General features: G+C 36.9%; 1 pseudogene; it reads right to left on the reverse strand.

Annotated features, from left to right (window-relative positions):
- Positions 1-109: 109 nt before the first annotated feature.
- Positions 110-24,930, reverse strand: LOC148581778 (uncharacterized; annotated as a pseudogene).
- Positions 24,931-27,879: the final 2,949 nt, after the last annotated feature.

The following is a 27,879-nucleotide window of genomic DNA, read 5'->3' on the forward strand; positions in this document are numbered from 1 at the left end:
TAACTAAATCTAAATAATTTAACGATTTATTACTAAACAACTACTCATCTATACAGACTAAGTAGAATATATATGTTGTTAAGTTTGTAATAAACTCCACTTCATTGTGTTAATATAGCACGACTAGTTTCTGATATTGTGGGCCAGAAATTGCAGCTTCCATTAAAGCTTCGAGGCTTATTTCGTCGTCATTGTCCATGAACAAGGTCATGAGATTCTTAGAGAATCCACTCACGAGCGCTCCCCCTTGCTGGGTGGATGGCACTGGAGTGGTCCTCGGGTCCCTCAGATTCCAAACGACAATCTGAGGAACAGTAGAGCCATAACCTTTCTCACTATACTTCCTAGTAATTACTTGGTAATCACTAATCAGTCTCTCTTAATTAGGGATGTTCATGTTCAGGGACTCATATCCAGATATATATCGGGTCTATTTGTTAAATTCAAATCCAGTTCTAGACATAATAAAACTTATATATTTTCGGTTACAATTATATCGAGGGAAAATCGAGTGAAAATTAGCCCGTTAACAATAATTAATATTACATAAAATTAGATAAAAAAATATAAATTCAAGACAAAATGTTACTTTAATACCTTCTTGTAAATTAGCATGTGAAAATTTTTAAATTTTTAAAATTCTAACCATTATTTGACAGTGGATTCTATGGTGTAGAAAGAATTGTTGTTTCTACCCGTATAGTCGTATAAAAAGCTGGTGACAATGTGAGACGAGGACAAGTGTTCGTTAGAGGACAGATTCTGCACTGTGTTGTAGGTTGGGCAGGCATGTCACATGAAGCTTCCGTTGTTAGTTAATGATAATATGATTAATTAAGAGGTTTTTGTAAGGGGCCTCATAATGGGTTGGAAAACAATTTTTGTGTGTAGTAGATTTATTGTTTAATATTGACACTATTTTGAACTATAAACAATCCTTTCTAATTTCTAAATGAAGTTGAATAGGAATGCCTAACATGGGCTTATCTTATGTCCAAAAACACATGGGCTTAGTTGGTTGCTTTAGGTGTTTAGGAACTTGAACTCTAATCCAAAAAACTTACCCGGACAATGAAATACAAAGTGAAGTGTTGTAAAAAAAAAATTGAAGCATGAAAAAAAAATTAAAAATGGTACATTACCACAAGAAGATAATAATAAAAAGAAATGTGCTAATAATAATACGGTAAACTACCAAAAATACAGCCGAAAAATTTTGTCAATGAAAAAATACACCCGAATTTTGATATCGATAAAATTTTTGTCGAATAATTAAAAAATGTGACAAAAGTATCAAATATTAAATATGTATTTTTTTAAAAAATGCTTTAGAAATTGTGCTTTTAATGCGGTTTTTTGTAAGCATAACTAAAAAAATGTGGTATTTCTATTCTTGAAATTTGCAAATTTTTCGTTTAGCATATAGTTTTTTGTGATTTGTTAAAAATATTATTGGTTGTTAACAGAAAAATAAAAAAAATAAGAAATAACGAAGAATCACCAAATTTTACAAGTATAAATATCTTATTTTTTGTAGTTATATTTGAAAACAATTGCATTAAAATTGAATATATAAAGTATTTTTTGAGAAATATATATTTAATGTTAGACAACTTTGTGACTATTTTAAATTATTTGACGGCATATTTGTTGATAACAAAATTTTGAGTGTATTTCTGTCAACAATTCGATTATTCGAGTGCATTTTTTGGTGATATACCCATAATAATAATAATAATAATAATAATAATAATAATAATAATAATAATAAATGTTAATAATGTCTTGGTGTCTCTCTCCCCCTCCCTCTCGATGTCCCTCTCTCGCTCTTTCACTCTCTCAGTCTCTGTATTTCTTCTGGCTCTACGTCACTCTCTATCTATCTCTCTCTTTCTTTCCTGATCCATCTCTACCTGTATTTCAGTCTCTGTTTTAGTATATTTATAACTCCGTATCTCTCTCTCTCTCTCTATATATATATATATATATATATATATATATATATATATATATATCCTCCCTCTTGTTGCTGCTAGCTCTCTGTGTCTCTCCCTCTTTGTATCTCTCTCGTAGTCTTTCTGACTCTCCCTCTTTTTCATCTTTGCTTGTGTCTCTCTCTCTTTCTCTTCTCCTGTATTGCTCTGCCTATCTCTTTATGTCCCTCTATGTAGTCTCATCTCTATCTCTCAATCTGTGCCTAATAATAAAAGTCTTAAAAATCTCTGTCTCTCTCTCTTTGTCCCTTTTCCCGATCTTTCTCTCTCTTCCCCTCTCTCTCTCACTATGCCTATCCCTCTCTCTTGCTCTGCTTATCCATCTCTCTCCTTCCCTCTCTGTATCTGGTACCATCTCTGTCTCTTAATCTATCTCTAATAATAAGAATAATAACAATCATAACAATGATAACAACGATAATATCGAAAATCTCTGTCTTTCTTTCTATCTTTATCTCTCTCTGTATCTGTCTCCCGCTCTCTTTCTCTATCACCCTCCCGCTATGTCTCTTTATTGTATCCCCCTACCCGTGCCTGTCGCTCCTTCTCTCTACCTAAACATAATAATAAGAACGATAACTATCACAATAATTTTAATGATAAAGAATAATAACAATGAACCTAATTATATTAATATGCTAACACTAACCCAAGTCATTAAAGAGTTATTTTTATCTTGAAAATAATAATGTTTTATTTTTTGTTCTGCGATATGATTGATATTCAAATGATTATTGGACATCAGTTTTTTCATTTAAATCACATTAAATACATCATTTTCATGTGCTTACATATAGTTATAAGTTTTCATCTACTATTTAACACTCGTGATGTGTGGTTTTTTTGTAGATGATTATTTTGTTTTCTTCCACTCTTATGAATATCCAAATAATATTGTGTTTAATTTTTTCATTTATTTTGTATAAGTTATTGTTGAGTTAAGAAATTAACTAAATTAATTAATGATGACAAACATTATTTTATTGGGCAAAATAAATAATTAGTGTTAATTATTTATGATTAATTGTTGCAGGCTAAAATACATCGTTGCAGCAGCCCAATACAAAGCAAGCTGAATCTATTCTAGTGGGCCACAAATAAATAGAAGCCCAAAGATGATAAAGAGAATGCAAATGGGTTGAACTTGAATAGAACCAACCCAAGCCCGATTTGACTTCAACAAGCTAATCCCTCCATCTTGCTTCCAAAGCAACGTTCACTTTTTCCTGTCTCAGTCAGAACTCAGAGAAAGAGAGAGAGAAAGCTTAGCCCCTAAGTTGTTCACGAATAAAGCAAGAAAGAGAAGACTTAAGCAAAAAGGTTAAAGCCTAATCACCCACATCAATCTGTATCAAGAAGAGGTCAGAAGCTAAAGGTGATTTTATTTCCTTCTAAATGCATCTCATTTTCTTCTCTTCATCTTCAACTCCCTGCCACTCCATATTGGGATACATGGGAAAGATGATATCTGCTCTTCATTGCTGTGCATCCACGGTCACAAGTGTATCTTGGGGACCAAGTTGGTTTTCAATAGCTGAGATAGGGTTTTACCATTGGAAACATTTGTTTATGATGACTTGTGGCTTTCGGTCAACTAAGAAGGTCAGAACCAAAGTTCCTAATTTGAGGAAAAATGGAAGACAGTAAAAAAGTGAGTTGGTGAAGCACAATGCTCAAAGTTTGACCTTGGAGAGAGCAACTCAGCAACATGCAAGGAGATACAAAAGAAGTTGGTTCACCGTTCAGAAGCTAAGGAGAGATAACCAGTGTTCTTGAGGTGTATGTTCTGAGAAGGGCTCTTTGAAGAAGTTCATCTACTTGGACAGTGCTTCCTAGTCAAAGGAGTATTCCGCCAGAATGAAGAACTGAATCAAAGGCTAGCAAATCTGGTTTATCACATAGCAAAGAGGCTGTTGTAGAGTCAATCTCCTTCATATTTTGCAGAATATAATTTACTTGTTTATATTTCTGTAATTTCTTGAGGTAAAAGGCTGAGTGAGAGAGTCATTGAAAGAGCCTAAGAGAGAAAAAAAAGGCAGAGAGATACACATGAGTGAAAAGTCTAGAGTTATTTTAGATTTCTTTAGGTAAAGTCTGTGTCTTGTATCCTGTACCTGTGAGGTACCCCTTTCTTAGTTGGGTTAGCACTAAGAGGAAGAGTTAGGTATTAGCATAACCAAGTCAAGTTAGATTAGAACTTGAGTGTGAAAGGATTGTGTTAATCCTGTGGAATTGGTGTATGTAATACTGTAACTATAGTGGAAATTCCACCACTGTTGTGGTGGAGACTGGATGTAGGTTGTATTGCACAAGGCAATCGAACTAGGATACATGATGGTGTCAGCTTCTTTCTTCCTTGCTCTGTTCTGTTTTCTGATATTCATGAGACAAAATGAAATTGTCTCATAAATTTTCTGCTGCTGAGTTCAAACAGATTCAGATTGCAAGTTTGTTTTAAAAGGGTTAAAAGAAGGTCATAGATTCAACCCCCTTCTCTAAGCCTTCTACAATCTTCAGTTATAATTTCTGTATTTGAAAACATCACTCTTTAAAATATTACATCATTCTATTTTTGCATTTAGAAATACCTACTTATTTATTAGTATTGAAAAAATATATGACAACGTTTTTTAATATTTTTTAGTAGAAAAGCAATAATAAAAATTATTAATAGTGTTGGTTAAATAATTAAAAAGTTTAGAATAATTTGGTTCATGAAAATTAAAAATAAAATCGCTATTTTCTGTTACTACGAAGTTTATAAAAATTTTTTCAGACAATACCTGTCAATCCTCAATACATTATACATTAGTTGTGTCATAGGAGTGAATAAATTATACATAAGAATTTATTATTTGCATGGTAAGATACACATAATTTTTGTTACTTGAGATTTAAATGATTAAAATTATTAAATGCTGAATATTTTGGCTATTTTTTTTTATATTATCAAAGCATAAGTGTAATACGGGGATATTATGCTAATTTAGTGTAATGCATTGATATGGAGATTGAGAAAATACAACAAGAAATCGTTATTAACGATTTCAGAATGGACAAAAAACTATGAAAATGAGACCAACGATTTTTGAATAGGACAAAAAATATAGAAAATGGGACTTACAATTTCAAGTAGGACAAAAATAAGTTCTGAATCTATGAGAACATGAAATCGTTAGTGCCAATTTCCTTTTTTATTAATTTTAAAATTATTTAATTCGTAAACGTGAATAACGATTTATTTATTAACTTCTCTATATATAGAGTGCGTGCGTGAATGTAATGTCTTACAATTCTCGATCTCCTTTTCTCTTTCTAATGCTCTTCTTCTACTTCTTATTCTTCTTATTGTTTCTCTTCTTTCGTGTGTGCAAGCAATTTTTTTGTTGTTTGTTTTTGGGTAATTTTTTTTGTTTGTTTTAGTTATACAAATATTTCATTTTGATACTATGATATTTCGTTAATTCGTGTTAAAAATTATAATAGAAATATAATTTTCGTGATCACAAAGATGAATAATAATATTAGTTTTAAAATTTGTTATAATGGTCAAATTTTATCTGAAACAGCTAAAGGTGTGATATTTATGTGTAATAATCCTTGTATATCTGTTCTTTCTTTTATGGTGTCGTTCGAAGAATTTAAGATTTATATTTGTCAAAATATAGATCCTCATATGCCAAAGAGGGTGACAAATATTTTATACAGACGACCTATATTAGTATTCGGTGGATTCGTTCAATTTCATGCGATGTACATCAATGATGACACAAGTCTGCAAGAGATGTTCTCAATCTACTATCAAGCCCAATCACAAGTGTCTGTTATTGAGCTGTATGTAGAGTTCGACCAATTACCGAATACGGTAGAACATGATCATGATTTCAATTGGGAAAGTTATAACAATGACAGCGAAGAGGAATATGAAGGCAATTACGATTTCGTTGATCTGAATGCAGACGAGAAACAAGAGGACTGAACCATTGAGTCAAACGTCAAAGATGTCGCAAATGTACTAGCGAGTGAGCATCCATTCGAAGAACCGTCTTTCATGTGCGCTTTGGATCTCGATGCCATGAATACTCTAGAATTTCCAGAGTATGCCAATGCAAGTTTGTAGTTGCATCACACCGTATTTGGATTAGTACTTTAAATATTATGCACTGTGTAAATATGGGTTGGCGGTGTTACTGCAGATCCACCTGTGGTCAAAGATGGTGAATTTGTCATAGGGATGGAATTTAATTCTAGAGAGGCTGTGATAAAGGCAGTTAAAGATTATACCATTCACAGAGGTGTTGATTATCAGATTTTTGAGTCTGAGCCGATGACATTTTACGCGAAATGTGTGCAATATGGGCAAAGCTGTGATTGGCTTATCAGGGTTAGCATGATGCAAAGAAAGTATTGTTGGGAGATTAGACGATACAATGGCAGCCATACTTGTACTAAAGCCACTATTTCTCAGGATCATTCGAAGTTGGACTCAGACACTATTGCAGAAGTAATTAAGCCATTGATAGAGGTCGATCCATCCATAAAGGTGCGATAAGTGATTGCAGATGTCCAATTGAAGTTTAACTACACGATTAGTTATCGCAAAGTATGGTTGGCTAAGCAGAAAGCAGTTGAAAAAATTTTTGGAGGGTGGGAAGCTTCTTATGAAGCGTTACCCACATGGTCCCACAAAAACTGTGTCGACAGAAAAACACTACATTAGGCAAACCTCTTAACAATGAAAATAACGCATGGTATAAAATTAGAGGACGAATGAAACATAAGCAATAATAGTGACATACATTAGCATTTGTAATGTTATCAAGCATCTGCCTAAAATGTGCAGGTGTCCACCGCGTAAACTCTATCGAAGGGGAATCCCACTCGTTCCACCTGTCATTGAATAATGTTACATCAATATAATGCATTTACATAGTCAATTAATAAAACATTAGTAATGAATATCCTTAGAGGTCATACCAACAAGCTAACGGGAAAGTCGGGGGACGGCGAATTGGTGCAAGGAAAGGCATCCGTTCCCAAGCCCATACGTGCAACAGTGCTAAAGGCCCATCTAAATCTTTGTAATCATATTGCGTGGCCCAACACAGAGACCTACACAAGTGGGCAAGACAAGCTGATCCCCAACTATATGTCCTGATTCTAGGAATATCACGGAGCAAGGGTAGAAATTTCCAATGCATCCCTGCACCGGATTTGTCAGCAAATAACGTGGTACCAAACAACGACATAATGTGGCACCTGGTATAATGCTCCATAGCCTCATGAGTAATCAAAATTATTCCATACTTAACATTACGCAACCATGTTAGTTTGATAAAGCTACCTCTGCATTCACTCGCTGTTGGGATAACTCCAAAGTTCATCAGACATTCTTGCACCATGGATCCGTGATTACTGTTGGTTGGCCATGTAACTAGTAGCCCAGTTCCTTGAATCCCAAATATCAAAGCTACATCTTCTAAAGTGATAGTACATTCACCTATAGGGAGATGAAACGTATGAGTCACTGGATTCCACCGTTCTATCAAGGCATTTATCAGGACCGTTTGTCCTGAAATTTTTCGAATCTGAAACACATTGTAAAAGCCAGCAGCTCTTAGATAGGGTTCTATTCTCCGATCATATAGTTCTGGAGCATATAAGTGTCTCAGTTCAATTACTCTAGAACCCTGACAGAAATAATCCTCACGTAATTATAACTGTTAAAATAATAATGATAATAACAACAATAACAATATCATTGTTAATAAGTATGGAAATGCACTTGGAAGTGAAACTATTAAAAAATGAATTATAACAACCATAATCACAATAACTATTAAAACTTAATAACACTATCAGTAAACTTGTAACTATCTCAATAATAGTAATAATTATAATAATAATAATAATTAAAAATAAAATAGCCACTAAACTCTTAAAAATAGGGTCCTTAAAAGTTTATTTAGACTAACTACCATGTTCATATTAATTTTGTACACTCAAATCAATTATTATAACTAACTTCACTTTCAGTCTATAATAATACTATCAGTAATCATATAACTATTTCAATAATAATAATAATAATAATAATAATAATAATAATAATAATAATAATAATTAAAAAAATAAAATAGCCACTAAACTCTTAAAAACAGGGTACTCTCATGTTTATTTGGACTAATTACCATGTTCATATTAACTTTGTACACTCAAATCAGTTATTATAACTAACTTTTAGTCTATAATAACACTATCAGTAATCATATAACAACAACAACAACAACAACAACAACAACAACAACAACAACAACAACAACAATAATAATAATAATAATAGTAATTAAAAAATAAAATAGCCACTAAACTCTTAAAAATAGGGTACTCACGTGTTTATTTGGACTAACTATCATGTTCATATTAACTTATTACACTCAAATCTATTATTATAACTGACTTTTACTCCATAATAACACTATCAATATATAATAACACTATCATGTAAATATATAATAACTATCTCAATAATGATAATAATAATTAAAAAATAAAAAAGCCACTAAACTCTTAAAAACAGAGTACTCACGGGTTTATTTAGATTAACTATCATGTTCACATTAACTTATTACACTCAAATCTATTATTATAACTAACTTTTATTCTATAATAGTACTAAGTTCATTTAAGCAATTTATAATTGATGTTAACATTATAAATAATTTTATAGGCAAAAAAAATTACTTACATATAAAGGATGATCAAGATATTTCAAAATATGTTTATCCATTGGGATTTTTTTCTTCCCCATCTTGAAAAAGATAAAGCTGGAGTTCAACAAAATATGCAACCTTCATATGGAAACAATGGTACTTAAGAAAAAAGGAACCGAAGCAGAGAGCAGAGAGTTAACACACACTTTGTGTTTTGGTGTTTTGGTCTTCTCAATGATGAGTGAGAGCGTCTGGGGAGAGAGGAGTCACGGACCACACAGGGGCTCACCGCATGCGAGCCATGTGGACACAACATCAAATCGGAAGTACCTATTTTCTTCATGCTTCAATTTCCAGCCGTAGATCACCCATCTTGCGGTTGCTATCCACGGTCTCTCTGCTCATCCGCCATAAAATCGGTACCCTCATTTTGTTTATTGATCATAGCCGTTCTCACCTGATCCAACGCCTCCAGCTTCTCTTTCCACACTTTCTCTCCTAATAGAAAATGCTATTCACAATTTGTTTAAAATCGTTATTAACGATTTCTGAATATGCCAATTATCAAACCCATATCTGTGCATAACACACTCCGAGTCTCATTTTTGGGTATTACCCACAATCTATCCTAATATTAAAAATAAAAAATTCGAATATTTTTTACATAACTAATTTTGTTTTTGTTATTAAAATAAAAAATATAAGTTGTTAATCATTTCTAAATTTAATTTTTTGATTCTACAAAAACACTATTGTCTATTTTATTTCGATTACCAAAATTATTTTTAAAATAAAAACTGACGTTGTACGTTGTATTATAGGATAGTGTAGTCATTCATTTTTCCTTAAGAGAAATGCTAACTATTTTTAATATTTTCAACTTTAAGATATGTTAAATTTTAATTTGAACTATAAATTTGTAAAGTATTTATAATAATAATTATTATATATTTATCGTTTAAAATCTTTAAAATAAGAAATTCCACTTATTTTTATTAATTTGTTTAGTTAATATGATTCGGTACATTTTTTATTTATTCTAATTGGATTTATCTTTTTTTTGAGATTATATATATAATAAAATAATAATCACCAACACTATGGATTGTGGAATGTGTAGTGGACACGGAAAAGAAAACCAATCCACCTGAAGCTATAGTTATATGCTATACGAGTATCGATTCCCAAGGGATAGCTCAGTGAGGGCACTTGTTGTCCCTCTAAAAAGGTTTTTGAAACACATTGACAAAGAGTGAAAGATCAACGCAGATAAAACTTAACAACCACAGAGTGGCAGGAAAGAAAGTAATGGAAATGGGGCGTTTTCCCTATTACGCTGTTCAGCATGGTCGACAAGTAGGCATATACACTACGTAGGAAGATTGTAATGAGTAGGTATTAGGGTATAACCACGCTGAGTTCGAAGGATTTCATGTTTGTGACGAAGCCGTGGCATGGATCAGTCGGGGAAAGGTCGGGGTAGGCTCCCGTGGGACACAACACACCGGTGGTGGGGTTAGATGTCAGACCGGAGGAACCACGCCGCCGCCGTTGTTTGTGGTGGGTGCCAGAGGTGTGGAAAAGGGGAGCTATAGTAGTAAGGTGTGGGGAGGCTCAGGTAAGTTACCGTTGGTGTTTTTTGTGTTAAAGAAGAGTCTTTCATGTTCCTAAAATCAGAAACAATTGCGATTTTAGGTGACAGGCGGGGCATTGTAACGATTGGGGCAGAACAGCCGTTTCTGCTCGTTGAATTCATGGAAATGATGTTGATGCGAGCGTGTTCCATGCTAAGGATTGGGTGTCCCATTTTTTTGGCGCAGGAGACCAAGGCATTGGACAGTGTGATTCGCTTTGGGTATACAGTAGTCCTTCCAAGCAATGACAGGGGTCTTGAGCTTGTTGCTCACGGGCCAGTCTCGGTGAATGATCATGACGCTCGCCAAGAGGTGTCGTTCGTGATGTTAGAAAAGCTAATGTCTACCACTGGTCTCGCAATTTGTGACTATAACTACCGCATAATATGTCGATTGAAACATGAGAGAAATGAAGAAAACACCAAAGTTATGTCTTCTCTGTCGGAACGCATTCGTCAGTTAGAGGAAGAGAATGCAGATCTGAAGAGGCAAGTTGAAATGTTCGAGGAGCTTGTGGAGGAATGATGATCAATGTTAGTGTATAATCTCCTTTATTTTGTCGTTGCTGGTCATGTGAATCATTTGTCTTCTACTTCTAGTGTTAGTTATCCGGAGTAATATGAACGTGGGTGTACTAGTCCTCTCTTAAATGGGGTATTTTAATTCAATGGATGTAGTTTTATGGTTGATATTGTCAGGAAGTGGAATTAGTATACAAATTAATGCATGTTTCATACTCCATTTGATTTCATAATTGTTGTAAAATTGAATTGCTATTTTTGGATGAATTGCTACATTAATTGTTGGTATTCAATAGGGGCTAAGTATGTTGTTAATTTTAAATGTTATAAATCCTTTTTATTTGTTGATTCAAATTCTAGGGGTAGGTTTTGCTCTTTTTTTTTAGTTAAATAAATTCCATCAAAATTATTGTGTTTGTGAAATTATTGGTCTGCATCCAATTATACCAACCCAAAAAAAAATTAAATCTAAGCTTGAGAAAATATATTATTATATTACATTTATATTTCGTTCAACCTAGTTAGGCTTTCTCTGATTTCATCCATGAAGTAAGTTATATAAGTTAGGAAGAGTTTCAAGTGTACCGGGAATACCAGTGTTCTAGTTGTTTTAACCGTTGATCTGAATTATAAAAAATATATATAATATATATTAATTAAAATCAACGGTTAAAATAATTGGAACACTGGTGTTCTCGGTACACTTAAAATTTTTCCTATAAGGTTATGGGGATGAATCTTTAGAGTGATTTTGGTAGGATTTAGGTGAGGCTATCAATCATATGCCTCAATCATATCACATCAGGTATAAAGGTCACCTTTATGTCATGCCGGGCTCGTAGATCTATGTGCAGGGTAGAAAGATAGAAGCCTATAACAATTAGTTTGTGTGGCTTCGTATGGAAGGTTTGCATACAACCTTGAACAACAACTACAAGCTAATAATAACTAGTGGGCATGTGAGTTTACATGGGCCTCCAAATTGGGCTTCAATGTGTAGGCCCAGATACTCTTCACAACCTAGGAAGCACCGATACGACACACGATACGGACACGACACGACACGGATACGCTGACACGTTCTTTTTATAAAAAATTGGATATGACACGTTTAGGATATGATGTGAATTAAAATTTAAATAATATATTAAATTAATAAAATATCATATTGTAAATATAAGAGTAAATATAGTTTCATAAAAAAAGTCTTAAAACTATGCAATTATTAAAAAAAATAAAAAATTGTAAGCTAGTGAGTAAGTAAGCTACCAAAGACAAACGGTAAGTAGATTTAGGTTTTGATTTATTAATTATTTTATTTTTAAATTTAAATTTTGATTTGTTTTAATTTTAGAATATTTTAAAATTAGAAAGAAAAAATTGGTTAATCGGGCCATAAAATCATAAAATCAATTCAAGATTTGCAGTCCAGCAGAAAGATCCGTCTCATGAACATCTGAATCGAGTCGGACTCGTTCCGATTCATGACAGCTCTACTAAAATTCTGCACCGCAAAAAGACACGCCGCCGATACGCTCGTTTGAAGTATCCGCCGCGTGTCGGCGTCGGATTCGTGTCCGACACGGATACACTGGCACTATGAGAGAATCCGTGCTTCATAGTTCACAGCTCTTCATATGTATTGGGAAGAATTGACATTGATAAAGTGGAAAAGCGCATGATTACGGTGACACTGTGGTGCAGAGTCATCACATCCGAGTTGAACACCCATTGAGTCGCAAAAGAACGACAACAATGATGGACCTCCGACGCAACCAACGGTGGAGAAGTTAGTGTTGGACTGTGTGAGGTGTGTTGATGAACAAATTTTCACCTTTTGTCATTCTGCTGTGTGTTGTGGGGGCAAAGTGACATGATTTTTTTGTTTCAACTTTGCAGGGAGAAGGCAGCAAGAGCAACAACAGAAGGCCCTGTAGATGTTGCTTCCATCATGGATGTACTGGCTCAGATTCATGAGGTGAGGATTTTATGTAATGCTATAATTTAATAACACTAGGTGCATGTATTCAATGTAATAACTGTTACATCATGTTCCATGCAGCATATCATTTGGAGTGAGAAGACGATCAGGTCAGCTGTGTCAACTCAGTTACAACATTCAATGAGGTTAACAAAGAATGTGGCAGGCCACTCGACCATGTTAAACATCCTGTGGTCCGAACACGTGGGTCAAAAGAGTTCACCAGGATTGCAGGAAGGACCTAAGAGCAGGGAAGGGGTGTGTCCCTCAAAGAGGAAAGGGTACTCCAGTTCAGGGGTGGAAATGGTGGCTTCAATGGCGAAAGACGGCAGACATCTCTGCAGAGAGGAACAGATTAAAGTCAGCATGAAGGGTTCAAAAGGCAAGTTCAATGATTCTAGGAAATCAGCATCAAAAGGTGATAACCCTGCCGAAAGCCCTTGAAGGTTAGCATGTCTAACTCTGTTCTGTAGCAGTTTTAGTAACTATTTGACTCAAACGAGGTTTCTTAGTAACCGTAAGGGTGATATTATCTTGCAGAGGAAGTTAGAGTTTCCCATCGGGTTCAACTGCGATGTGGAGGTGCCTGCTAATTCGATCGAGTTTAGCACTCCCCATCCTAGTGGACGCAACCGAGGTGGATTATTGCAGGGGGAAGACATGCCCCAGGTCAGAATTAATCCATGTGTATTGTATGTGTATAGGAAGAAAGAACAATTCTTCATGTTTCTGTAATTACACAACATGAGTATTTAGAATGTGTTCACATTTCTTTGCAGGTTTTTGACCTCGTTTTCAGGCCCCCGGAAGGCATGTTCTTCTCAAACCTGGAGCTTGCGGTTGTGGCATATGTGTTCGACGCTGGTCTGGATAAAAGGTTAGTTCACTTTCTGAGTACTTTTCACCCTTCGAAAAACTTGTTCATAAAAGTTGGTGACATAGCTGTGTGATGTATTTGTGGGATGTAGAGAGGTTTTGTTTCCTAGTGAGCATACTCAGGGGGATCGGCATGCCTTTTGTACCCTGTGCCCAGGGGAAGAGCTAATAGACGATGTAAGCTAGTCTCTACTGTATGTAATTTGTGGCACCAGGAAATAAGAATGTTGTCTTATCGGACCAGGCTTAATATGTGTGCTCATGCGACACAGGTGATCAATCTTCTTGCTACGGTTTTGACAGATGAACGCTCTGAGCCGAGTTGGTGGCTCTCTACTAGCTTTGCTATGAGTTCCATCTCCCTCAACTTTTTGGGGCATGTGACTTACATCTTATACTTTTTTCTTGCTGGTCATTACTGATGTGGGTTGCGTTTATAGGATATACATTCAGATTTAATTTTTCATATAACACAAGAACTGTAATTGATTTATTATAATACTCCAGCAGAGAACCCACCGTAACCGTAAGTAGTAGTTTAGACATATTCTCTTTTGTTTAAAGTTTGCATGCACAGCTAAAATTTGGAGTAAATTGTATCTTGCGTTTCATTTCTCTTTATATTATTATATCATACTGGGATTGGTATACTTCACCACGTTTAGCTATTAATTTCAGTAGAAAGACTATAAGCTAGCTTCGGTACTAATAAGCAAACCATTGAGAAGAATAAAACATTGGACTTTTATTAGAATAATTGGTTGCTGCTTCATATGTTACATTGATAGCTAATATGCATACATGGATTAATAGTTGCTGGTTTTCATCTTTTATGTCAGCAAATTGCATTAAGCCCTGGTAATTACTGCTCGAAAACCCTGGAGTTTATCAAGAGAAGATTCATGAGCCCGATGGATGATATCACCAAGGTTGGTAGTTGTTGGAGTTTTCATGCAGCACAGTTAACTTTGTACCTAGTGGGTTTTTAATGGTCATGGATTTAAAAGATGAGCATCTCATCTACTTGGATTCTTTGAAAGACCACAGAGAGCGCAACGCTAGGGTGGACCAAATGACATATGTGGTAAAATTACCTCATTTCTAATGCTCTAAATTTAATTTTTGGTTTTGACATGTATCTTTGCATACTCTGGTGCGGCTGATATTCTGTTGCCAATCCAAGCCTTCTTCCTACAAACAGTACTCAGGGACAGGAATTTGTACAGCAAGACCAAGAGTGTCGTACCCTTAACGTCTGCATACAGAGTTAGGGAACCCATCACCGGCCAACAAGAACCAACCTCGTCAGTTTCCTAGTTAACTCTCTCCGTATCGTGTGTTTTAGACTTCTATTAGATCCTTATAAGAGGTGTTTATGTTTAATATTTTTAGCCGTGATTGTGGCATATGGGTTGCACAGTAGATGCAACTTTCTAGTATTTGGACCTCATATGACATAGAGGTTATGCATTTCACATGCCGGATAATTTCACATACTTTTTTCTTTTGTTGTCTAGTTTCTGATAAGACTGTCTTGCACGCTCTGATGCGATATTTATCTTTTTTGTTCCACGACAGGGTATTAACGACCACAACAGAATGAGGTTAGCTTTGGACTTAATCATGGCAAAGTCTAACCCGACTAGAGATGAAATTTGCAAGCTTGCTTGCAAGCATTGGAACGAGACACTTGATAATCCAGCCACAAGGGCAAAGAACCAAGGAACCCAACCCCCCGCAGAAGCATTGTCGGTTGCTAGTAGCAGCTCGAAGAGCTTAACTATATGACTGCATAGGTTGCATCCAAGCGTGAAGCCCTGATTAAGTTAATAGTTGTCTTTGCTACCTTGACAATATGGGGCTGTTATGCTTTTTTGTTAGATTTTTTTCTCCGTGGGTGGCCGAAGATAACACTCTAATTTTTTGTATGGTGGATGTATTTTGGGCAATTTTTTAGTTGATTAGTTAAGTAAAAACAGGTTATGGTGGTTAGTGTTGTGTGCTGCACTCGGATGTGGGCATCTCCCTACACTATTTGGGTTGCTATTTTTGTGTTAATATCAGGACTCCCAATAGAATCTACAACTCAGTTTACTAATACGGAGATTGTTGGTTTAATGAATCTTATTTTGGTGAATATATGTATTATTATGACTGCTATTAACTACAAATTATTTCATATATTTAACGGTTTAATATGTTTATGATAATTTTCTTCTGAAATACTTCAGCATTATTTTTTGAAATTTAGAATAAAGAATTTAGGTTTTAAGGTCTAATATTTGAGATGCCTAAAAAAATATCAAGAATATAGGCCTAACCAAGGCTGTTTGGTTATCTAACGCCACTATTGAAAAAGTTGCTATCTTTCAACATAATGAAAGCATCATGCCAAATAAAAGAAAACTCTTCTCAAAGCAAGTTAACCATTCACAGTATGATGTGTCTTGAAGGAACTTAATGAAAAACTTCCGTTACTCATCACTTAAATTTAAGTGGTATATTTCCAAGTCATTTTTGTTACTCAAGACATTGATTTACAATCATTTCAATGACACATTTCACTAGTTATTAAATAAAGAAAAAACATGAAAAATAAAAAAGTTATTTTCATAGCTAACCATGCTGTATGAACGATAATTAGACCCTTCATTCTTATTCACTCTATATGCATGTACATTGGGTTAATTAAATTACTCATGCTCACAAAATTCTAGTCTTAATACATGTTTGCACAGTTATGATGGAAGTCATACGATCCATAATTTGTTAGTATAAGGAATCCATGCACGAAGTGGCTTGTTTCATCAACTACAGTGACCTTTTTGTCCTCAGTCCAATAACAACATCTCATCAATAGAGTTTATGGGCTTCAAGACCATTGAAGTCAGTCCACCCTCAGTAAAAAACACTCCTAGTGCAATTCAAGAAAAAACTTTTCAACCTGACCAAAATAAAAAAACAAAAGAGCATAAAACCAAATCAAAACAATAAACAATTAATCCCCATATCATCCAGGTACATATACATGCAAAGTATCATCTTAAAACATCTGAATTCGTGTTACACATACGGCATTCATGAACAACGACTATATACTAATCCTAGACAATACATATTAATATAAAAACTCAACAAATGCCCTACCTGAGGTTGTGGAGAAGTTCTATCACCTGCACATAAACAAAATTGAATTAATCTACTACTGCACCGCACCCAAATTAACGACTCACAAAACAAATCAAACACACGATGATACAAGTTGAAAGTCGTGATTACCTCCCTAGTTATGTTTCCAGGGTCCATTGGATGTTCTGACCTCTCATTCCCGCTTTGCGTCGTTCCTATCATGTCTTCGCCAGGACCATGCGGGCGATACGGAGAATCACCCTGCTCACCCATTAATATAGGTCTTTTCTTCATTATGGCTTGTTCATATACTCATTCAAGCAAGCATCGTGCTTCTTGGCTTCGTATATCTTGGAGGAAGATTTGTTTTCCTGCCAAACAAAATCGAATAAAGAAATGACAATAACAAAGTCTTGTGCAATTCAAGTAGTGCAGCAATAACGATTAAGGTTTCGACATAAACTACATCGTATTTACGAATACATGTAACAATGAGTTGGAAACAATAACATGACAAATTTAACCCTAGTATTGAGTGCATTCACTTGATAACTCGTCGGACTCTACCCTCATTGTCCATGTCTACCTCGTGTTATCCGTGCACCTCCTCTTTGTGTGTCCAGGTCTCTTGCAAATAGTACACTTCCTCCTTTTACCGTGCTGCCTTGCATTTCGGGGGTGCACCCTTTATCCTAACAACGACAAGGTCCCTCACGCACCCTTCATGCCTTTCTTGTTCATTTGCATCGTTGCTGCCAACTGCTTGGGTTAGCTGTGTACACAAGGCCCGAATTCCCTTTAGGGCCTCTGTGTACACCACTTGATTCCTGGCACCAAGAAACAACATCTACTGGGATGCATCATGAAGAGCCCCATGCCGAACTAAAAAATCCCTCTCGTCGTCTGCTTGACCCTGCTCTACGTAACCATCGATAGATTTCGCATCTTTCTGCCACCGTGTGAGAACTACCCTTGGCGGTATATCTTGCACATGGTCGTACTTCATAACAAAGAACATGTGTCGGCATGGGAAGCCTTCTCATTCCCAAAATCTGCACTCACATTGCAGTTTTGCCATGTTCCTATCAAACAAAGTGATGAAAGTACGACCTGGATTACCGTATTCCTTGGTCGTGTATACCATTGTGGTTGAAATCCTCCTCTTTGCTACGTAGTTCACCACCCCGACAGCATCAATCTCCTTCTTCACTAGAGAGAAAATTGCTCATGTGTACATCCGTGCAGCCCCGCTCTCAATTGGATCAAGGCATGTTATCATCATAGGGATGCTAATTACGGAGTTAAATTGTGCCACCATCTCATTATGTCGGTACTCACATACAAACACCTCCAAATTCTGCTCAAGCTCCAATATTGCGTGCCTGGAACTCAAGAACTTTTTGACATGAGAGTTTAACCCCTCGTACCTCAATGTCGTACGATATCCAGCACAAAACTTTCCCCTCAGATATGCACTGACCAACATGTGTTTTTTCTCATACATCTATAGAGTCCAACACTTTTCATTGAAACCAAACTCCTCTGTAGCAGTGGCCCACTCACTTTCAAATTCCTCAACCCCCATGTTGGCATACATCCATTTGGAAAATAAATCTCTAAACATCTCATTCCCGTTCGACGTGACGTTCTTTTGAAGATGCCATGCACATAGCCGGTGGGTTCCATTTGGAAAAATCTTTTGAACCACTGCAATTATTGCATCATCTCCATCTGTGACGACCACTGACGGCATCCTATTACATATAACCTCCAGCAAGTTTTCAAGCATCCACATGTACGAGGCTGTAGTTCATCCAAGAGGAGCCCGAATTCAAAAATTGTGGTCTGTCTGTGATTATTAGTTCCTGAGAATATCACCAACGGTCTCCTGTACTTGTTCTTCCTGTACGTGGAGTCGAAGGCAACAACATCTCCAAAGTGTTGAAAGTCCGCTCTACTGGCACCATCTACCCAAAACAAGTTAGCCAATATACCTTCGTCAGTGATGTTATACCTCGTCGTCGACATCGGATCCGCAGCTGATTTTCCTTGCAGATACATGACGGTGGAATTTGTGTCACCATCGGCGACGTTCTCCCGCTTCTTTCTATCTATGTGGTTATACGGATCTTTCTTTGTAAACCCCAGTAGTGAGTAACCTCCCGCAATTCCAGACATGTATCCGAGTATCTTGGATGTAGAAAGTCCATAGCTATCCATACTTTCCATGTGTGCCTTCGCAGCATCTGACACGCCACAAAAGTGAGGCATCAAGTGAACCATACTGTCGGGGTCAAGTCATGGTTGTGGTGAATGATCACCTTCCAAATACTAGTATCTCGATCCAAAAATATTGATAACTTTGCCTCGCAGTTTATGCGTATTTTCGGTTTATGCATTCTCTTCCTATCTAATCTTGCATAGTGCTTCTCCCATCTCTCAACCCGACCATGTTGCAGAAGAACCTTCTACGGATCAAATTTCCATTCTCATCCTTGCCGTAATCCCCTTTTTGGACCACAAACCCATGGCATTTTCCTAATTGCATGTAGAATTCATAGGCTCGTCGCTCAGCTCGAAACACCATCCGATTAATATCCTCTGCTGTCACTCCCAAACATCTCCGTAATCAGATGCTTCCTCATTTGAATCCTCATTCATTACATCAAAATCAACGGAGTCATCTGTTTGGTTACTTGGACCATACCCAACAACTCCTTTACTGGATCCATCTCTAACGTTACTCGCCACAAAGCGACTAATTCCCATCTGCGAAAGTAGAATACATACATCAAAATGTCCATAACCACAGCAGCGTATACAACTTCACAACTAAATGAAAAAGTAGTGCCGACTTGGAATATACTTCGTGATAATTAACTTGCTAACTTTTCTTTTGTAATTCTTAAAAAGTTGTCATCTTTTTAGAATGATACACTTAATTGAGTAAGTTTTTAATTTCTAAAACCCGAACAACTAACACTAAAGATAAAACAATTATGCCTGGGAATTAGACTCATTCATATGATGATAATAATAATCTAAAGGACTACCTAATGTAATCAACGATTTGTTCATGTACAAAAGTAATAAAACCTTAACAACGGTCACATTGAAATAAAAACTTTACTATAGGTCCCAACAAACAGTATCGTTCGTTAGAGTAGGTTTCATAATTGCAGGTTGCAATACAAATTAATGGCTTAAAAAATTTATCTTTAAACCTATTAGGATAAGACATGTTAGAAAAATAAGAAAATACAAATGAAAATGTTTGACAAATGCAAGTTATTATTTTTCTTACACTGTAAGATTCCACCTTTTTTCTCCCCTTTTCCTTTAAAAGTACTCATTTTGCCATTTGGCTGTGAAAAGAATGAACATTTTTTTCATTTAATTAGATGAATGTTTTGTCCTTTTAAATCTTTTTTCATAGAATCAAATGTGAATTTTACTTTCCCTTTCTTAGTCTTTTCACATTTATCAACAACGTAATCAATTACTTCCTTGTTTTCATTATACGGTTATTCATACCTTATACGTGAATATTCATACTCATTAATTTCATACCAAATAACACCCAATTATTTTTTTTCATAATCAGTTATGAAAAAATAAATTATTCACACAGTAATTGATATAAGTCATTTCTTGCACAACTAATCTAAACACTCCCTACAGTTGCCTTTACTATGTTTGTAGAAATGCTTGTTCAAGCTATTTTTAGGATACACAGGCTGTTGCACGCGCTCAGGTGGAAGCAATCAAAGAAATGAAAATAGAAGCTAACCTGAAAGCAATTGGAGAAATTAAGGTTGCAACATATATGGCTCTTAGGAATGTAGATATGGTAGATTCTGTGATAGAAGCAATGAAGGATGACCTAAGAAGGTGGCGTGAAGAACATCACAACGATATGGACTACGCAAAAAATTCTGCAACATCAATCTCCTTGCACATCTACAAGGCAATAGAAAGTCAAAGATCAGATATATAGATAGTGTTCAATCTATAATCAAAAGGAGTAGAAGGGAACCATATTGCTTGTAGCATTTCAAATTTCGTCCTTTCTTTTTTCAATTTAGGAGGTTCATTTCAACTACATGTCCATGACAATCATCTTATGGATCAACAGCTTCCATAAAAATATTTTGCAAATGCAGATAAACTCATTTTCAAAAATCTGTTTCAAAGTTTTGGTGTTCCTAGGACCCGTAAAACTTCCAAAAAGTTAACAATAAACAAACACAATGGTTTACGAATTTAACATTTGGATTTAGCTTCTCTCTAAGGGACCTTCTTTACTTTGCAAAACATAAAAGGCTGAATATCATGACTGAGTGCAGGAAATGAAGGGCATTTGCAATTTGTTTTCAAATGAAACAACAAAATGGACAACACCAACTTCTAGTAACAGCACATTGCAGAATGATGAGTTAAAAAATTCATCCTTCACAATTTTTAACTAATTATATGGGAGTTAGCAGGTGGATGTTGATTAATGATTTTATTAGAACATGTTTGAGTGATCGACAACGGAGGCAGTAGTTATGGTTCCCACGTGCAGAATCACAGATTACTTAAGTTATTGGCAAATTAGGCCCTAATGCTCAATGATACACGACAGACGGTCAGTCCATTGAACATGGAGGTAAATTGCATACACTCCTTTATTAATAGAGTTTGTATTATAGAGAATAGTAACTATAATGTGTATGTGCATTGAACTAACTCAGTGAAGCTCATTGCATACATTTAGCTATATAAAGAAGAAGAAAGCAACTAACTAATCTGCCTACTAATTCTGTTATAACAGAATAACAGAATTAGGAAAACAGAATGCGTGTGACTTGAACTCCATGTAACTGCACTACACTTACCTATATTATCCATGTCTGCCACTGATTACTATTATTTTGTGTATATACTCTTGTGAAAGATTTAAAGCTAAAATTTTAACTGTTGAAAGAAACCACCTTTAAAATCCCTTAAAGATAAATAATATTTGATAAAATGCTCAAAAAAAGTTATTAGCTACATTATGGAACATTTTGCCAAAGATTGTTCACACTATTTTTCTTTCTTTTAGCTAGATTGTCAAACATTTTGTGATGCTATATTGGCATGTTACTCACTTTAAAGATTGCATTGCATTATACTTGTATGCATCACAATAACAGATGATCAGTGCTGATAATAAGAACATGGCTAGCTAACCGATTTTAATCGCCACTACTCCTATTTAGCAAAGAGACTACACACATAAACGAACTAATTTGGCATATTAACATTGCAAATTATTAATTAATAACACCCTTGCTTGCTAAAATTGTGAGAACTGTTTAAATTAAGTTACCATTGAAAATTAAAATGGAATGCTATTTAAACTAACTTCTATTATTACAATTGCAAACTTTAAGGACATGATTGTTGTGATCAGAAATTATGAATACGGCCCGACAAAGGTAGAATCAAAACTCTAACCTATTCTCAGGAAGCACATCACGTCTTAACCCAAATAAGACCATACCCACATTTCAGAGACGAAAAAAACTTATGGCATAATATTTTCATCTGGACTTTGTGCAAGGAAAATATACAATGCATACCTCCACCGGCAGATTGCGATCAATGGCAGTCTCGCCCAGCTTCGGTCCTCTGTGTTTGGCGTAGCGACAACGTTCCACCCACAGAACCGTGCACTCTCTAGTGAAACTGACCAATCTACCCCAACATACGTGGAGCCGCCACCCAAAGGAACTCAGCCTCACTCCGGCGCCGTCAGAGGAGGAGCAACTTCTTCTCTCTATCTAGGGTTTTTATTTTCCCTCCGTTAAGTTCATCACCTGGGTTACACTCTTTCTATTTCCAACGAAGCAACCTAAAGCCACCACCAAGGCCATTTTTTTCTCTTCCATTTACAAAGAGTTTAGAACCCAAAAAACCCACTTCAGATAGACCCATTATTAGCTATCATAACGGATTCCGTAATACAACTTAATTAACATACTTCATCCCGTAATCTTCTAAACTCCCGTGTGTCAACATTCACGGATTCACAGTCTTCTCTGCACATTGCCACTAGCTTTCTCAGAATTGGCTTTTTGAAGTGGACAAGTGTCACTAAATTATCCTGCCACCAACTTTCTATACGTGTAGAAACAACAACCCTTTAATTTCTACACCAGAGAATTCACCTTATTTGACATGGTAAAATTCACTTAGAAAAATATAACAAGAACCAACTATTTTTCAACATTAAAGCATAATCACAATCAATACTAATATTGTCTAATAACATCAAATATTTAAGTCAATACAAATAACACAATATTATACATTAGTCTAAAGTCTTATGTATTCTAAATATAAAACATTAACTTATAGTCTTATAATGACTAATAACACAAAATATTAAGGTTTACAATACTTAAATTCCACATAAGAATAACCATCTTCCATCAATAGCCATTAACGTTGTCAACTTGTTCCTTGTGATGTGGATGCATGAAAGAAACCTACAAAATATATAATGACTAATTATGTGATGTGTATGATGATCGGGTCGGGTCTGGGTGACCCGAGCTATGGCCCGTTCCCAGTTTCACTCCCTTCTCAGATTTCATTTCTTTTTTCCAGGTGAATCCCATGTCACTTTGGGTACAGGTCTTCATCATCCAAAATGCTTCGGGCCCGGGTCGGGTCTTCGGTCCGAACCGGGCCGTGTGCACCCCTACTTTTACTTATCTGATTTGCCTTCAATTTTTCATTTATAGCCACCTCTAAAATGTGATCAAACACCCTCTAGAAATCTGTGTTCATCCCCCACTCCATCTCCCTAATAAACTTAGTCTTGGAATTAAGATTATTGCCTTCAATCAAATGAAGCTGAGGATCTTCACCGAATGTGATAACCTTTCCTGCCCATGGTTTCTCATTCAATTCAGACACCAATAGTCCCAATGCAACAAAAACCTCCATGGGAACCCCACTCATACTCCCAAAAACATCACACACAGCCAAACAGTTCTTTATCTTACCTTTACTGAACATGTCACCCACCATTCTACTCCATTGAAGCTCTGCCACGTCTCCCAAAGGCGCTCTGATCTTATGAGGAAGCAAAGCACTAGAGGCAATGGTAGTCTTCCCTGACTTCACGACCTCAAGGTACTTCTGGAACCTCTCTTTGTCATGCCTTAAGAGGCGACTCTATTGTATGGGATCAAATCCAAGCGGTTCACACCGATGAAAACCATGGAAAGTTTTAGAACCTTCCTAAGAGGGATAAAAACGTCCTTCCTCAACCGATCGCGGATCCTGTAAGCATAATACGTCTCCTCGATTCCTTCATACTCAGACTTACCCTCGCGAGGAAAGATTCTCCTCGCAATGGCCTAGCAAAGAAGCGTGGATCGGTCAAAGGAAGAGTCAAGAGAGGGGCACCACTTCGCCGCAAGACTAATATCCGTTGATCTGCTGGAATTCAGTAACTCTATATCGGTCTTCAAACAATTGGCAAAGTGATCGGTGACGCTATCGTGGAAAAGCCAAAAATGTGCATCATTCTTGTAACGGTGAAGGAGCTTCTTGGCCATGGAAACCTTCTTGTGTTCCCTGAGAGTAGGGACAGTCTCCTTCTTACTCCTCTGGTGCAATGCTTTTGTTTTCATCATCTTTTTGTTCCTCTTCTTAGACTTGGAGCCTTTTACGGTGAGTCACTGCTCCTTCTGATTCTTGTGGAGATCAGAACCTTCTAAAAGCTTGTAGAGAATTCTAGAAGGTCCTTGAAGTATTCGAATTCGGTGAAGGTGGGGACGTTGGCTACGAGTGTCTTGGGTGGTTAGAGAATAGCCACATGGCTGTAGCGTAGAATCCCTCGCGATCAGACTTGCCAGTTCCGCAGATGCCTCAGAGGTTACAGACAAGCTTGAGTGTGGTGAGGGGATCGTGGCTCCATGCCGCGCCAAGCCTCTATTGGAGGGAGTCGAAGGGAGTGTCAGGGACGACGTAGAAGAAGAAGTCGAGGCATGTGTTGTCAGATGACAAGAATATTGCGGAGCAGTTCTCTGTGAAGCCCATTGGGGGATTGGTAATGTTGAATTTTGAGACCATTAGGTCCGTGAAGGGTTCAGAGACTGCGGTTATGGTGTTGGTGGCGGTGGTGCCACAGCGGCTTTGGGGTTGAGACTTCAGGTGGGCCTAGGATAACGGCCATAGCTCTGGTTTGTGTGTATGTGGCAGAAAAAATTTAAGAAGTTAGGTTTGATAGAAGATAGGACAATATTAGAGTAGGTATAAATTGAAGGGGAGTGTATATAGTTCTGCTTCAGCTTGGGGAGCAAGCAATTTTAGTAGAGGAATGTGACGATGCTGCCCCTAAAATAATTTTGCTGTTAGAAGGTACAACCTGTAATATTCAATCGTTGACTTGCTTTACTGTTTACTCTTTCTTTTTTTTTCATTCTACAGTATTCCTCCTCAGTCCAACAAGCTAGTAACTAATTCATCACGGTACTTAGCTCTATTTAAAAGCACTGTTTATTCTTGCTTAAATCTATTATTACTTGCTAAGCACAGCTCTTTTACAAAGCTGGAGGTGTCCCCTCTTGATTCCTTTCTATTATTTTTTTATTAATTTCTCTTAGTCTACTTTTCTCATCAATACTTTAATACTAATATAGTATCTATCATATTGCTGAAGATGGTGTTGTTGCATGGAGCTGGAGGTGGCAACAATGTGAGGGATTGGTTAGCATGTTCTTTTATTCCTTTTGGATAATTTAAGGAGGAGGTGTCTACTGCTGAATGCTGAGATATCTATCTACTTATTTTGTAAATATATTTTGTTCATCAGTTTGTTGAGTCGGTTAGTTAGGTGAACGGCTGGTGGTGAGTAGCGAGACCTGAGAGCACTCGGTGTAGAGAAAGATGACGTCTATGAATATTGGTAAGTGGGCAGATGGAGCCACCTGCAAGGATACTTTGATGCTAAAGTAAGTGTCCGTATGAAAAGGCAGCTAATTAGGACAAGCATGTGATGTATCTGGGAGGAGGGGTAGGTCCTTCCCCTTTATCAGTGCTTATCGAGTAGGCCCCTTCATTTGGGCTCCCTATGTCTAGAAGCTTCCCCCAGTTGTCCAGACCTTCATTAGGGGATTGCGTCACGCATGGGATGCATTGGTTTAGATGGGTCGGGGACACGCCGAGTCGGAAGTAAGTCGGGTGGAACCCTGGCCCTTATTGGACTGGGCCAGAACAATGCTCCCAACGTGGCAAGCCGTGAATATCTCGGTTGTCACGATCACCCTATTTGTGTCTTCTCGTGTAATTGTCTTCTCTTGCTCGTGGCTTCGTTGGCGGGATTCATGCTTCCAGTACGCATGAGATGCCTCCAACCGTTACCCAGGGGTGTCATTTTGATTTTCGTGTCCAGAGCATTTAATGTTTTTTATGAGTGATTTGAAAGTGCCTGGAAAAGACCATTATGCCCCTGGCCTTTCGCGCTTCTCCCTTTTTATTTACAGTTACCTTTACCTCTTCTTCCTTCATTTCATTTTCTTTCCATTTTTCATCCCCTCCCCCCTAACTGCAACTGCTACCACTGTCATTTTCTCTTTAACCTTGCTTTCGTTTCTGAATCACTCAAGGATTTCATGCTACTACCACAAGGTACTATTTCTCATTTCTTGCATCTTCCTCCATCACAGATATTGTACGTGGTTACTCTTTGTGTTTATTTTTCTCATCTTGGTTCCTGTGTTGTTGCTTTTTGCCATTTACCACTGTTTGTTATACCTTTTTTGCTACTACTTTTGTTTGGGAGAAACTATCGCTTGGTAGCTAGTTCTTAGGAGGGTGCCATAGGTGTCTCTTTTCTGGATTTACGCCTAGAGATGGTATAGTATAGGATATTAGTGTCGTAGAAGAACATAGTTTTAGTTTTGGCTTGTGCTGAGCTTCCGACTTCCTGTTTTAACTTAAGTGCGACCTCTCGTGAATCGTTACGCCTGGTGTACGACCGATGAGCACATCCTCCAAGGCGACCGCAGAGGATTTACAAGAGCTTTGCAACTCGAAAGCATTATGCAGGGGTGGTCCCAAGGAAGCCAACTATGATGTTTTTGTGTCAGACCCCTCAGAGCGTGTTTGCCAACTTAACCTCGAGGCTCCTCGGGTTCCCAATAGGATGTGGGTGTATAAATCCATGTTCACTTCATTGGGTGTCCAGCTTCCATTCTCCCCTTTCGTCATGACTCTCCTAAACCAATGTGAAGTTGCTCCCTCGGAACCTCACCCTAATAGCTGGGCTGCCATCCGGTGCTTCGAGATGGTATGCGAGTGCTTGGAGCTCCCAGCTTCTGTGGAAGTCTTCCTCTATTTCTTTCTTCTTACCAACCCCTCCCGGGAAGGTAAACATAAAAAAGGCTACCTCTCCTTTCATGGTTTCAAGGAGACCTTTTTCAAGGTGAGGCCGGCCCGAGGCCGCCATCCCTTCTGGCTTACTCTCGAGGGAGAATGGCGGATCCTGACCTATTGGAGTTTTAGTGCTGGCTCAAACTATATGATCAAGATAACTTATGACGGCCTAGGTCGGCAAAACCAATAGATCGCCGATGTCTTGTTGGCAATTTTTGGTTCTAACAATCTCAACCCCCATCTCTTGATAGGTGACCGGGAGGCCAGTCATAATTGTGTGGGTAAGATCCTTCCTTTTATTGTTGTTCTTTCATTTTCTCGGTGTGTGCCTTATTGTGTTGTTCCCGATTTCATAACTTTCTTTTTTCATGACTTGCTTTTCGATAGCTTGTTTTTCTCATCCTTTTGCAGTTGGGATGGCTTTTGGACACACTTCTTTGAGTCGTTTGATGACTCATCTTTTTCCTGGAGATGACGAGGATAGCTCGGACACCCGTAACCCCGAAATTGAGGTCCCCCTGGCGAGGGTGAAGTTCAATCTCAGCCTCTGATAAGTGGATTTCTTATACGTTTTTTCATAGCATTTTCATATTGTTTTTAGTTTGATTTTAT

This window comes from Arachis ipaensis, chromosome B10 (assembly GCF_059453495.1).
Source record: "Arachis ipaensis isolate K30076 ecotype BB chromosome B10, ASM5945349v1, whole genome shotgun sequence".
Taxonomy (NCBI): domain Eukaryota; kingdom Viridiplantae; phylum Streptophyta; class Magnoliopsida; order Fabales; family Fabaceae; genus Arachis; species Arachis ipaensis.